Source organism: Strix aluco, chromosome 2, assembly GCF_031877795.1.
Source record: "Strix aluco isolate bStrAlu1 chromosome 2, bStrAlu1.hap1, whole genome shotgun sequence".
Classification (NCBI taxonomy): Eukaryota; Metazoa; Chordata; class Aves; order Strigiformes; family Strigidae; genus Strix; species Strix aluco.
Window position 1 is genome coordinate 78,359,104 of NC_133932.1, and position 14,003 is coordinate 78,373,106.

General features: G+C 51.5%; 1 long non-coding RNA gene across 1 annotated transcript in view; it reads left to right on the top strand.

Annotated features, from left to right (window-relative positions):
* The first annotated feature begins 350 nt into the window (after positions 1–350).
* Positions 351–14,003, top strand: part of LOC141919564 (uncharacterized) — a 64,718-nt gene continuing 51,065 nt past the window's right edge. The window contains exon 1 of the long non-coding RNA XR_012622004.1: positions 351–453. This is a non-coding gene — a long non-coding RNA (uncharacterized LOC141919564). The remainder of the gene's footprint in view (positions 454–14,003) is intronic.

The following is a 14,003-nucleotide window of genomic DNA, read 5'->3' on the forward strand; positions in this document are numbered from 1 at the left end:
GAGGGGAGAGGCAAACGTGGGGCTGGGAAATCCAATAGCCGGACTTTCTTTTTTTTTTTTTTTTTTTTTTTTTGTAATGTCTGTGTTCCCCCTCTCCTCCTCCTTCTCCTTTCACACGGCGAGCCCGTCTAAAGCGCTCCAAATGGCCTTTCAAACAAGAAAACCCTTCAAGGAAAAATGGGCACACATCCCCTTCCAGGCACCTTGCCAAAATCTCCCAAGCACCCTACCTGGCATCCTAGCTTAAGTTTCTTCAAGAAGTGTGTGTGTGTGTGCGCGTGTGTGCGGGGGGGCGGGGGGGGGTGTCGGGGCCGGAGCGGGGGGGGTGGAATTACAGCCGCCCTGTAGTGGTAGACACAAGTTCAGAGCTCCACTTCCCCCCTCTTTAATTAGGCTGGGGAGAGCCGCGGAGGCGCCTGGTTGAGGTGCAGGCGAGGCCGCCGGGCCGAGCGAGTGAGTACCCAGCGCACCCCCGACGGGACGGGGATGGGCGCCCGGCGACGGGGCGGCGGGGGGCGCGCCGCGCCGGGGATGGGGGTCCCGGCTGAGGAGGGGGCGAGCAGCCGCCCCCCCCGAAGAGGAGATGAGGGGAGGGGGTGTGTGTGAGGGTGGGAGCAGTGGGCCGGGGGTGTGCCAGGGGGACTCGCCTCCCCAAAGTGGCGGTGCGGGCCGCTGGGCGAGTTTGGGGAGGCCAGTGCCGGTGCTGCAAAAGTCAGCCCGAACCAGCTGTGACTTCACCTATTAGCCCCGATGTCTTTCCGAGGAGATTGGCGGAGTTAAACATCCCACAATGGGCGCTCTGGGGCGTCTCCAGCCTGACCTCTACCCGGTTTTAATAGTTTCATAGGAACTTCATTAAATCAATTACTTAGTGAGCACATCATCATTTATTTGTAATTAGCACTGAAGAGCTTGATTTTTGCAGCAGCCCGCAGCCCGGTTCCCAGCGGGGTTGGCCATGTACTACAAGCACTTTTGTTTGCTGTGTGTGTTGACTCGTGGTATTATTCGGCCGCCACAATAAAAGTGTAATCTTCACGTCTTAATCTAGCGTTCAGGGGGGAAAGGAAAACAAACACGGCGCGGACGAGGCACCGGTTCCCCGGCCCCGTGTCCCGGCCCCCCCGCCCCGGCTCCGCTGCGCGCAGCCGGGCGCGGAGCGGCGGCGGAGGGAGCGCGGCCCGCGGAGGCTCCCGGGCCGGCGGAGGGGAGGGAGGGTGGGACGGGCGCAGGGGCCGAGGTTGGAGGGGGGGCGAAAGGGAGGAAATGGGTCATCCGCAGCCAGGACAAAAGGGAGAGGCTCGGTGGCTTGAAGGGCATCAAATAAGGGCTGCAGCTGCGAATCGGCTGCCCGGAGACGGGCAGGGCGCGGGTGTTGCGTGGGGGTGTTGGGGGGGGGGAGCCAGCGGGGCTCGGCGCTATAGGAGGCGGGGGGGGGGGGGGGGGGCAGCAAAAGGAGGTTTTCGTTTCGGGGGTTTCGAGGCAGGAGAGGGATGGGTAGGGGGCAGGGAAAGCCGCCTCGCTCGTGGGGTGAGCGCGACCGCCGGAGGGGTGGGAGAGGAATGACATATCCCCCCCCCCCCACCACCACCCGCCAGGCCTCCTCGCACCTCCCCGCAGCCAGCGCCTCGCCATCTCGGCCTCCCACGGGGCGGCGGCTCCACGCGTGGGGAGCCCCACGGCTGCCCCCAGGCGACAGCCCCAGCCCCCTTCTCCCACCGCAGAGGTCGCCGCAGCCGGGCGCGGTGAGGGGCAGGCGCCCCGGGGAGCCCCGGGGGGAGCGGGGCTTTGCAGTCCCCCCCGGGCTGGGTTGGCTCCCTGCGGAGCGCCCGCCTGGAGGGCTGGGGTTTGGGGAGCGGGGGCGGTTTTTGGGGTGTCTGTCGGCCGCCCGCTCCCCTCCCCTTCCACGGATAGGGCGGGAGGGGTGTGTGCGCCAGTTAGAGGCGACAGCCCGCAAGCCCCTGGGCTGACCCGCCCCACGCGCGGCTGGTCGCGGGTGGGCGCCGGCGCAGGGACCCACGGGAACATCCTAAGGTGGAGGTTGGGTGTATATAGGCCTGGGGGGGGGGTACCGTGTCTCGGCCCTGGCGACACCCCCACTCCCGGTCCTCAGGCGCTGCCCACATTTTGGCAAGTTACCTGCAAAGGGGCTCCCCCCCCCCCGGCCTGGCCCTTCCCCACGGAAGTCCGCCAGGGTGAACGGCACACGGACAGCCGTGCCCGGACCGGCCGGCCGGGGGGGGGGCCCGATCCTTAATTTCCATCCTCGTGGCGGCGAGACCCCGGGCCCGGGGCAAGGCGGGTACAGGGCAGGGTGCCGATGTCACCGGCGGCGGAGCCGCCCCTCACCGCGCCATCGGGCACCTCCCCGGGGGCCTGGGCCGTGGGGGGAGCGGGGCACGGAGCCCCTACGGCTGCAAGGGCCGAAGCGGGGGCCCGGGGGAACCCGCCGTGCAGCCACCGCCGCCCCAGAGCCGGGGTACGGCTGCGAGGCCGTGCAGACACGGGTGATAAAACACGCGAGGGCGGAAAACGCGCGAGTGCCGGGGGGTTCGGTAGGTTTCCAAGTTCACACAAATAGCTGGGAGTCGGAGGGGCGTGAGGTGCACGACTTGCGCGGAGCAGCCGGGACGCGGCGTGGGTTGAATTGTTACGTATTTTTAATATTAAAGCGCTTAACCGAGTACATGGAACATATCCAATCTCTCCTGGTCGGAAATACCCGCTTGAACAGCCGAGCAGGGCGGGTTCACCCCGAAGTTGCGATAAAGGGGAGTTTTCCCGCGGTAGCACCGGGGAGGCGGCGAGCGAAGCTGCGCGGCCGCGGAGGTTGCGCGGCGGCGGCGAGCGCTTCCAGCTCGGCAGCCGGGCAGGAGAAAGCGAGCAGAGCCCAAACCCCAAACGTTAAAAAGAAAAGGGCATTTTTTGGGGGTGGAACTCAGTTAAATCTCCCCGCTCAGGTTGGGAGAGCGGTGCCCGGCTCTGCCCGCGACGAGCGGCCAAATCCGGGTGCTCCTGCCCGCCCCCCACCCACCCCGGGGCAGCTTCGCCCACGGGGAGTGCCCACGCAGGGCCGCGGAGCCGGCGCATTTTGCGGGGAATGGAAATGGTGGGGCAGTCCCGGGTTTTGCACAGCCGGGGGGGGGCGGGGGGAGGCTGCGCCGGGTGCAAGCCGGGGGAGTCAGCACGTCGGATCCCGTGGGTGACACGAATTGTTCGTGGGTGGCGGGAGAAAGAAAGAAGGACCTCACGGCACCCCCCCCCCCGCCCCGTCCAAGCCAGAGCCTGCCAGCCGCCCTGGTGCGCGCTCCCGGTGTGCGCGGCCCCGAGGAGCGGAGCTGGGCAGCGGCACCGGCACCTGCCCGTGGCCCGGAGCGGGTCCTGCCCCTGCTCGTGGCCGTGCGGTTTTATGAAACTGGGGGCAGGTTCTCAGCCCGGGCGCGTTTTACAGCCCAAACCCCGCTGGGGGTGTGTGTGCGTGTGTGTGTGGCGCTGCCGCCGTCCCGAGGCCCCGTGCGGGGTATGTGGGGTGTCACGGGGGGGGCCCGGAGAGTCACGGGTGGTGCCCGTGGGGGGCTGCTCAGCACCCCCCGGCTCCGGCCTCCGCTGCCCATTCTGCCCGTCCGTGACTGTTGCTGCCCGTGCCTGCCCGTCCTGCTTGTTCCTGCTTCTCCTGCCTGTCTCTGCCTGCCCTGCCCGCACCTCCCCGGCGTGCCCTCTCGGAGTAGCAACCCGTCAGCCTCTGAAGCTGGCGCTGCTCATCGCTGGCAGGGAGTTAATATAGATTTATTGGGGACTGCACCCTCTCGCAGCCCACCCTTTCATCTTTAAAAAGGAGGAGGAAAGCTGCCTCCCATGGGAAATGGGTGAGGAAAGGAGGTTCAACAGGACAAACCCAGTCAGCTCTCCTCTCTCCCAAATCTGGAAGAGGCACCCCGGACACCCACCATCACCAACCTGGACAGCAGATAGTGTTTGAAAGTTGGGGCCATGCTACCAAATATTTTGCAGCAGCTGTTTAACATTCCCCTACCCAGTTATTAAACACGAGCGGGAGTAAATTAAAATGGCAAAGTAAAATGAAATAAAAGCCCTCTTTTCATTCTGCTAAGAGACAACACCTAATTAAGGAATATTTGAATCCCACAAAAATGCAGACTCTCCACGGTGACATAAAACCTCTCTTTTAAAACCATAACCAAACACAAACCAACCCACTCCAGCCCAGGCTTAGGTGCAGCCCTGGCTTCCTGAGGGCCAGGACAGGCCAAAGGCAGGTAGGGGCTTGCTGCCTTGACTCTACCCCAGCCCAGATACCCTCGCAGGGGGCTTTCTTTAGACTTTTATGTTTGCATTTCTTGCAGGGCAGGGAGGCAGGCTCAGCTCAGAGCAGCTTTTCAGATTCTGAGTTTGCTGGTGGCGAGCCAGGGCAGCACCAGCCGCTGACTTCAAGAGTGTCTAACTGTTGGGGACAGCCCTTGGATATTTTTTTCCCTCTCCTCTAGCACAGAAAAAAGTCTCCATTGAAACTGTTCATCGTGCAGTCCCTGGGATCCTTGGATTACGTTATGCCGTGCCATCACTTGACCAAGGGCTCAGGGCAATCCACCCAGGATTTTACCAACATCTTCCCCTCCCTCTCATTTACTTCATCAGGACTTAGGTTTCTATTCTCTAGTTGGCAATGTTTGTATGCCAGATGCGTTTGTCATTTGCCATTTAGTGCATCCTGCAGGGGTTAGAGAAATATAACCTGGGACTGAGCTTAACCTGCCCTGAACGCTGGGAGCGTATCTGTGGGGTTTGACGCTGGCAGGTGGCACCCGGGACCTTCCCAGGGGTATGAGCTTGCCAGGCAGTGCTCAGAGGTGAAGCTTTGAGCTGTATGCATGTAATCCCACACCAGGCTGCTCTTAAACAGAAAGCAGGGGGAATGGGAAGATCTTAAGCACAAATACAAAAAGAAACTGTGGGGACAGAGCTCTTCCAGTTGGGTAGCGAAGCAGGGAGGCCAATAGCCCCAGTTCCCCATGATGTTCATGAGTTGGTGAACTAAGGATTTAGCAGCATTTTATAGCCATGTAAATGAAGCTACATTCGTTGTTTTGTAAGCCACCATAAAGTGTGAGTTTATCTGCCTCTTGGCAGCTCCAGGTCTACTTTGTGTCCTCCCCAAAGAAAGACCATTTCTGCAATTGCAACTAAAAACCTGCTACACACGGATAACACATGCACGTACACAAACCTAGTTCCCAGTCCTCCCCTCGAGACGGGCATCGATCTCATCTAAATACCCTCAGATCATGCTCACTAGGAGAGTAAAATCCACCAGGATTTTTCCAGGATATAGGGGAAAGAAAAACCCAGCCTTGGAAGGAAGGAAGGCAGTGCTGCTGGCATTCAGCCACCTTCTTCCTCGAACTCTCCAAGGACACAACCAACGCCTTGTCACCACACAGAGCCCAGGGCACAGGGTGACAGCAAGGTCCCTTTAACAGCAGATGCAGCTTTATATGAATGGCCTGTTTTGTAGTGTTTGCTTTCTTTTTATTACTGTGCCACTTAAGAAGCAGATTCCCAAGTTTGCCAGGAGTCAAAGCATTGCTCCCTCCTTTCTTAGTTGCCCATCGATTGAGGAACTAAGAATTTTACAATGCCCAATTATTGGATCTAAATCAAATTAAAAGGGGGGTGTGGGTGGAACATTTTATTTCAAAAAACCTGCTCTGGGCTTCAGAAAAGATGGGGCCAAATCATGCTGTTCTGCCCAGGTCAAGCCTATCTTACCTGATGCCCTGCTAGAAGCATCACTTGCAGCTCCTCCCCTCTCCCCGAAGGACTCGTGGGTCTGACAGCCTGCAGGGACAGGGCTGGGGAGGAACACGTGTCCCATTCTATGTCTGGGCAGGGGCAGAGCCAGCCCAGATGTGGGGCTGGAAAGGGTAATGGTGAAAGGCCACGAATGTGCAGAGAGCTTGTGCTGGTCCCCAGGCAGCCCCTGTGACCTCCCCAGGGGAGAGGGATGTGCACCTTTTCTGTGCCACCATCTGCTCCTTAAAAGAGGGCTACCTTCACCTCCCGAGAAAAGGACCCCACCTCTACCCTTGCACCGCTGGGGCAGTGCCTGCGCTCTGACACGGCACAACACCTCCCATCTCGGGATCTCCACACCGACACCGAGCTCCTGACTCACGGAGGGCAGCGGTATCGTTTGCTGGACTGACACGGGGCCCTGGTGATCCCCGGTGACAAAAGGGATGGGTATGTGGGCTGCCGGTGACATGGATGGGCAGGCTGCAGGCTCTGGCAGTGAGCATAGATCAGTGCTGGCTTGAGTGATGGCCGGATATTACAGGGGGCCTCGGTAGATGTATCATGTCAGATTCAGTGTACCCAGTCCAGAAAACCAGGGATTATATCAAAATGGCAGCTTACACCATGTCTAAATAAAGGTGCTTCTTACAGACGCAGTGAACCCAGCCATTTCCTAATGCCAGTACTAGATTTGCTTTTTACATTTGCATCTGTGGCTTGTCTGAGCTCTGCACGTCAGGGAATTTAAAAACAATCACTCGTATTTTCTTCCTTGTTTCTGAATGAACCAAGCTCCTGCAGAAAAATAGCAGGGGGGAATATATTTCTGTTCAGGGATATAGCATTCTAGTCAAGGCATTTGGAGAGTAAAAGCATAAATGTATAAAGCTGCGAAGAGGTAATACACAGGGAAATGGTTTTTAAAATACAGAGGTAAAACCGGGATTACACTTTCCCAGAAGCAATTTGTAGACTACATGGCAATAAGAATTGGCATGGCAAGTGTGAAACTTGGATATACATATATAGATGCTGTAGGCATCCTTCACCCACCATTTAAAACAAATGATTGAGGTCACAACACTACGATGTGCAAACATTAAGGCGTGCGTACATGCACACTCACATACACAGACACGTATGTGCACTCACATGTCTTTACAACTAACATTGTGTGATTATTCTTTTGTTTTCAGAAGGTTTCAAAATTTTGAAGCACTCTGATAATTTACACTTACCTATAGGGTCTCAACCACTAAGGTGGCACCAGGTTAATTTCTTGGTGATGCCGATGTCAATAATTTATTTAAATGACTAGAGGGCACGTGCTATGCATTAATGATTACTTACCTGCTCTACACATATTCAGATTTTGACTCCTGAGACTGTGCAGGTTTAGTTAGCCAAGAGATGTTACCGTCTCTTCAGCAAGTGTTATTAGCTGTGGTGGCGTTAAAACAGCAAGTGGAGCGGTGGGAGAATATGTCTCATAGCTGAGACAGATCTTATCCTAAACTTCAGTAAAGCTGAAATACACTCAGGACATTATCTTGCAATCAAGGATTATTTAAACCTCAAGTCTGCCTTTGAGTGTAGAGATTATAACAGGATCTATTACATTTCAGAGCCAAATCTGTGTTGCCAGGTTATAAACCCGCATTTCTGTCAGGGTCCACTCACTGCTGGCTAACTATCTCTTCAGCCACCAGCACTGCATTTTTAAAGGATAGTTTGGGAAATGCGGGACTTGGGAGGAACCAGGGATGCCAGGGAGTTGGTCTGGTTCAGGACTGACTCTCTCTTTTTGTAGCACGGGAGGGAGCACCGGGCCCACGGCATCATCAGCTCAGAGGGGGAAGCACAGACAGAATTACTAACTACATCTCCCTCCACGACAAACTTGTTTCCCTTGTAAGAGGTGAGATGCCTCTTCAAAGCACAAAGGAGAGAGGATAACTGGCAGGTGGGGCTCGGCTTGTGTGCAGAGATTTTCTCCCCTCCTGCCCCCTTCCCTGAGGTCTAGTTTTTGTGGTTGTGGCTGCCTTTGAAAGGCAGTAATGAGGTAGGAAATGTTCACGCTCCTCCTGACGTCAAAGGGATTCAGAACAGGATTGATGCTGGATGGCTGGAAAGTCCGAAATGAGAGCAGTATTTGGGGGTAGTGTAGATCAAAGTGGGGTTTTTTTGGTTGTATGCGTGCAAATCACTTGATATATGTGCTTACATGGACACGGACCAAAAGCAGAGCAGGATCGTTTAAAGGACTTCTTCCTAAATGATGCTTCTTGTTGCTCATCACTGTTGTGCAAACTTGGTTATTCTTGCTTGAAAATACTATCTTCTTTTGGGTCTCTTTGGGACAATATTAAATTTTAATTGACAATATGGATTTCTAACTCAGCTAATCCTAACAGTGCCCTGAAGACAAATCAGCAAGGCATTGGTAGGAGGAAATAATTCCCTTAGGGGAAGCTGGAAGGTTTTTTTTTCTCTCCTGTGTCAGACAAATGAAAATCTTCCCCCAAATCTGTTCCAAGAGGCATGGTCTATGCGCAGGGCTGAGAGCTGGGACCCATAACCACTAATCCTGGCTCTGACAGACCCCCTTGGTGGCAGATCTCCCCAGCCTCCCTTTCAACACCTGTAAAATGGAGATAATGAGAACAACGTCCTCCCTTCCAGGGGTTCGATGGGTTAGCTAATGCGTGCTGAGCTGTTGGAGGCGGGTCCCGCAGGCATGCCTGTGTACAACCAGCTCGTCCCGATCTACGCGATGGTATTTTGATGCCATTTGGTTGGCATAAATATCCCACAACAGCACAGTGCTCCACACTATCATGGGCAGGCATGTAGCAGTCATCCTTTGTTTTCTTTAAACGATTTCAAGCACCAAATAGCATCTCTTTTCCCGGAGCTGCAGGCAATCCATTTGGCCTCCTGGCAAAGAGCTTTCCTAGTCCTCGTGAGCCCGCTGCCATTTGCCGGGTAGGCTCATGTTATGTTCTCTGCCCCTTCCTCTTAGAATGTTTCTTTGCAGGGGGGGATGCTCTCATTTTATTTCATTTTTTGAGCCCCAGAGCTGGCAGAAAATATGTACCTCTGAACAAGCACAGCTGGTATAGAGCAATGGCCGTGGTGGTGGCGATTCCCAGCTGCATGGGCTGTGCGCCTGTCTCGTTTAAGATCGGTGTCAAAAAGAAAGCAGCACTCTCAGAGCTTTTTCATAAAGCACCTAGCAGACCCCGGCATGAAATGACAAGAGATCTGGGAAACACCTAAACGGCACGCGAAAGTGCATTTTTTTTGTCCTTGGAGAGATTTTAAAAAAACTTTTCTATTTTGACAAACTGTCAAGGAGCAAACAGGAGAGATGTATTTCTGATTTTCAGGCTGAAACACAGCACAACGACTCACGCTATGTCTGTAATAAAGGCAGGTGGGTGAAAAAAGAAAGGGGAAAAGAGATGCTTGCTTGGCTCCCGACTCCACACGTTTGGCATCATGTCTGTGACTCAAGCAAGCTGATACCTCTGCTGCGTGGCTGCCACGATGGTGGCCCACAGTGTCATGGGGAAAGTGTCCACATCCTCCCCACCATGGCCGTGGCCACCAGCCCTGGCCACACAGGACAACCAGCACCGATGATTACCACCACCATGTCTGCTGCAAAACGCTGAGCAGAGCCACCCTAATAATAACAAAAGCCACTCTCCCTGTTCCATCAGTAAAGTACTTTTTTTCCTCATCTTCCCTGAGAAAGCCGTGTATGAAATCGTGGCAGAGAGGCAGTGAGGGCCCAGGCCACACCGAGGACTGGAATTTAGGAGAAGTGAATCCTACATGCACCTCCTGTCCTGCTACTCCAGCTTGGAGAAATCCCGCTGCCTCTCTCCCTCTTTCAGCTTTCCTATTTTTTAGGTCAGGTTTATTCTTGCGATTTGTACCATAGGTAGAACCAAGGGGGCTCCCAATTCACTGTGGTAGTAGTAGTAGCAGTAGTAGTAAAAATAGTAATTATAATTATATTAAGAGACTGGGCTGTAGCCAAAACAAAATCCCTTTTCACACATTTCTATTTAGATGTAATCCATAAAGCTGCATTTTTATGTCAACACATTGGCAATGCAATAACCCTGTAGTGGAGGCTGGTATAGGCATAGGCATAGCTATATGCATATTTATTTTATATCAGCTCATTTCTACATGAGTGTGTGTGTAATTACATGGCATGTAAGAATTTATTCTCCTGCGTTCACTGGGATATACATACATATCAGCGTGCCATTTACACAGCAAATACTAAATGACTTCAGTTTGTTATTCTGAGTGGTGCACTGGTAGCCTAAACTTTTTTGATCAGCTGCAAGCTGGTCTAACTCTTTTATGGCACCAGAGGGGATCACCAGACTTATAACTTCATGGAGGCGAGGAACTGGCCCTTGCCACTTGTAGCTTCAAAAAAAAAAAAAAATTTAGACTAATTGCATGAGGTACTACCACTTCCCTCCTCTGATCTGGCATCTCCCGTAGCAGCAGATTGTCTCTCTGGCTCGTCCAACCCTGGAGTCAGGCGGTTGTCAAGAACTGACTTTTTCCCCTCTGGTATTTTGGCTCTAGGTCTCTGGGTTGGAGGCCATGGTTTTCAGCACCTGCTAATAATTTTTTAACAGATGCTAGAAAGGAAAATTTCCAAATGCAGCAGATACAATCTGCTGTAGCCTGGGTCAAGCATGGACCACAGGATTCATTTGCCCTAGAGATGGGGGACTAACGATGTCCATCGTTTTAGCAGAAATGCTGTCTTCCTTGAAGATGGTGGTCAGTGTAGTGCCTTCGCTGCAGAGGGGAAGCATACTGTGTGCAAGCTCTTCTCTTTCTGCTGTAACAGCGACTGGCTCCTCCACCAGTATGGGTAGGAGAATCCACACTGCCAAGAACTATAATTTGCATTTTTTCAAACAAACTTTTATTTAAAATCCAAAGGAAACATTGACTGATTCAATATATGCAGGTTCAAGTTGCAGTACCGCCACGGGAAGAATTCAGAAGCTCTGTTCCTCGCAGAGATCAAGTCTAAAACAAATCTTGACATAAACCCCCACTTCAATATTTCTGGCAGCTCTCTGTCCCATGACTTCCACCACCCTTTGCTAAGCAAGTCCCCTGCCCCCTTCCTTCTGTTTTTCTTGTGATACTGTGTGTATTTTAATCCACTATAACTATTTGTTCTCATAGCCTTCCCTGGTCAGCAGGAAGTAATGGGACCCCCGAATGGCTCTTGAGAGGCAAGGGAAATAAATAAAAGACAAGGAAATTGAAACAGTAACAACGAACATACCATCCAGGGCAGGTTTCCATTAGACTCAGGAGGCAAATGACAACAAGCGTGGAAGGCTGTAGATGAGACAAAATGTCTCATAAGATTTTGTCACTCTCTCATGGCACTGGCTAGATATAAATATGTCTTTTTGTCTTTCTCCTGGGTCCTAAGCTGACACAAGGCTCAAACCAGGAGAAATATAGAAGGATGAGCGTTTTCAGAGGGCATGTTACAGCTGGGGTTTCTTCCACTGCCTTTTCCCAGTATGCATGCTTATAACTACATATGCATGCCATATACATCTCTAAAGTCAGCCAGGTCTCTATGCTGGTAACTGGTATGGGAGAGCTGCATTGCCTTCCTCCAAGGAGTCCTCGCTCATCCTCAGGTTGTCCACAGGTGATGGGCACACACGCTTTTTCCCTATCTTGCATTCAGAAGTTACCTTTAAGCTCTCTTTCACAAATTAATTACTTTCAAACATACCCATGATAGGGTCAGAGCCTGGAGGTGAAATCAGAGTCCAGCTGAATGTTATTCCCCTTCTCCCTTCCTTTTTTAAATTTTTTTTTCCTGCTTGCAATAGTCCTTTTCAAGTTTGGAAATTAAAGTTATTTTCCTGCCAATGTTTTCTGCTTCCATGTGGCAAACATTTCTCTTTCCAGTGGAGCAGGAGCCAACATGGCTGCCTCAAACATGCATCAGTTTGGTATAGCCTGTCAACTCTTCCCTAGACAAAGTGAACAACAGTCCTGAGATCTGTTCTCCCTAATCCACTTGCCTGTCACCCCTCAGTTTTAGTACATCATGCATGAACCTGAGGCAAAGTACTGGCTATTTTTTTCCCATAAATACAATTTTGAGGACATTGCTCATTTTATCTTAACTATGAAACCTTTTCCAACTTTTCCTGTACCTTTTCAAGTCTGGATATACTAAAAAATGTGACTTAATATCCAAAGCACAGACTTCCACATGATTGTGTCTGAGTGACTACTCATCTTATTTGCTCAGGTCACAGATAAATGGATAGTTTGTCCTAACTGTTAGTTTTGCGCACTTTTTATAAGGATGCTGGCCCTTACAAAGTACAGATGACTGTTGGTGCAGGGTCTGAGACAGTGTAAAAAGCTGAGGTATCTTGCTGTCCTTTACAGATGGAGGAGGTGAGTGGGCTGTAGAAGTGCATTGGAAGTGTCAGTGCATGCCCTTATCATTAGGCATCCAGCACATGCACCCTTGGAGAAAGGATTCCTGGTTTGGTGGCTATTATCCATCCTGAACTACAAGGGTTGTTCTTAAATAAGAAAAGCATGAAACGTAAGGGAAAAGACATCCAAGATGGGTGACAGTTGTTGTCAGTGCATCTTAAATATTGCTGTCAGTTGTTCTTGCTACATTCATATTCTTTCATATATGCACATATCTAAAATCAACAAGTATAGTAGTTGTATCTGCTTTTTAAGATATAGGGTTGTGCACCACTTCTAGATAAAATCCATGGCTGTGGATGAATCTTATCTTGAAACACATGTATTCTGTCCTTTTGCCATGGAGACTAATTAACGTTTTCTGTCATATTTCTGCTCTATTAAGGGGCCTGCTTATGGAGTCAGTAGCTAAGTCCTAAGGAAGGGTGACAGATTGTTTTTCTCCCCCTTTCACTTTGTTTTGTTATTTTGCACTCTGGAGAAGAACAAGTCTAATATTGTCCATGTACTGCTCCTTTTTCATATAGTATGATCGTTGCAGCTTCTGCTGAATAGTCTTTATCTATTTCTAAGGATGCAGAAAAAACCCCTCTTTGCTTCACATGAATCCATCTTGAACAGTAGACCTTAAATATGGTTTGGGGTTTGCAAGCATTGAGTCAGGTGGTCATGGGTGGATTTTTGCATGCTAAGTTCAAATAGATGTAAAATGAAGCAGGATTTCAGCTCATAGCATAGGCTAAGTGCCAGCTTCCAAAACCTGTGTTTCAGGGTATATTTTAAGTCTTGCTTCAGTCTTCATATCATTGTTTACTGTGTTGTCAACAGACTTCTGCTTCTGCTATACTTCTGCCCTTATGATACATGTATTGATGACTGCTTAACTCTTGCCAGAGCGCGTCTCCCATATTGTGAATAAATTGCAGCTTGAAGTTGCCACTTTTTGCTCCCATTGAGCAATCACCGTTTTATTTATTATGGTGTTGCTATGGTTCTGCCATGATGGACTTTGAGTATGATTCTGTTACTCTCAACAAGTACATGAAAAAATGATGGTGTCTTGTCCTCTGATCTGCCGCCTATAAATCAAACAATATGATTTGACATATAGCTAGTCAAATAATTGCCGAAGACATATGCCAGTTGGGACAAGCCCAAAATGACGTTGAAAAATAGCTGACAAACCCATGGTCAGGCATATAATTCAGGGCAGAATGTGCCCCTGCAACTCTATTCAAATAAATCCAATAATGCCTCCGCAAGCAGCTGCTGCTTCACATCTGCCCTCTTCTTTTGGGGCTACACTTTTTTCTATCACTGTATTAGACACCATAACCTAGCACTGGTCCATAGAACTGCAGCAGTGTGTGCCACGGCCAGCTGGAGTCTTGGATCAGTGGCACGGCAGTTTTCCATCAGCCGTATGCTGGTGGGGCAGGGACAGAGGTCATTTTGGAGACTGGCAGCCAGTGGGTGCAGCATGAGGGCAAAGGTTGGGACTGGTGGCGATGATCTGGGAGCTTTTGTTTTCACAGCAACTTGCAGGGAAAGGATGAGGCAATGCAGGGAATGTAAAGAAGGGCAAAGACCAGACAGTCTGGATGTCTCTTCTAGACCTTTCAGCAAATAGTGGGGGACACGGACCTTGGCAGCTAGCC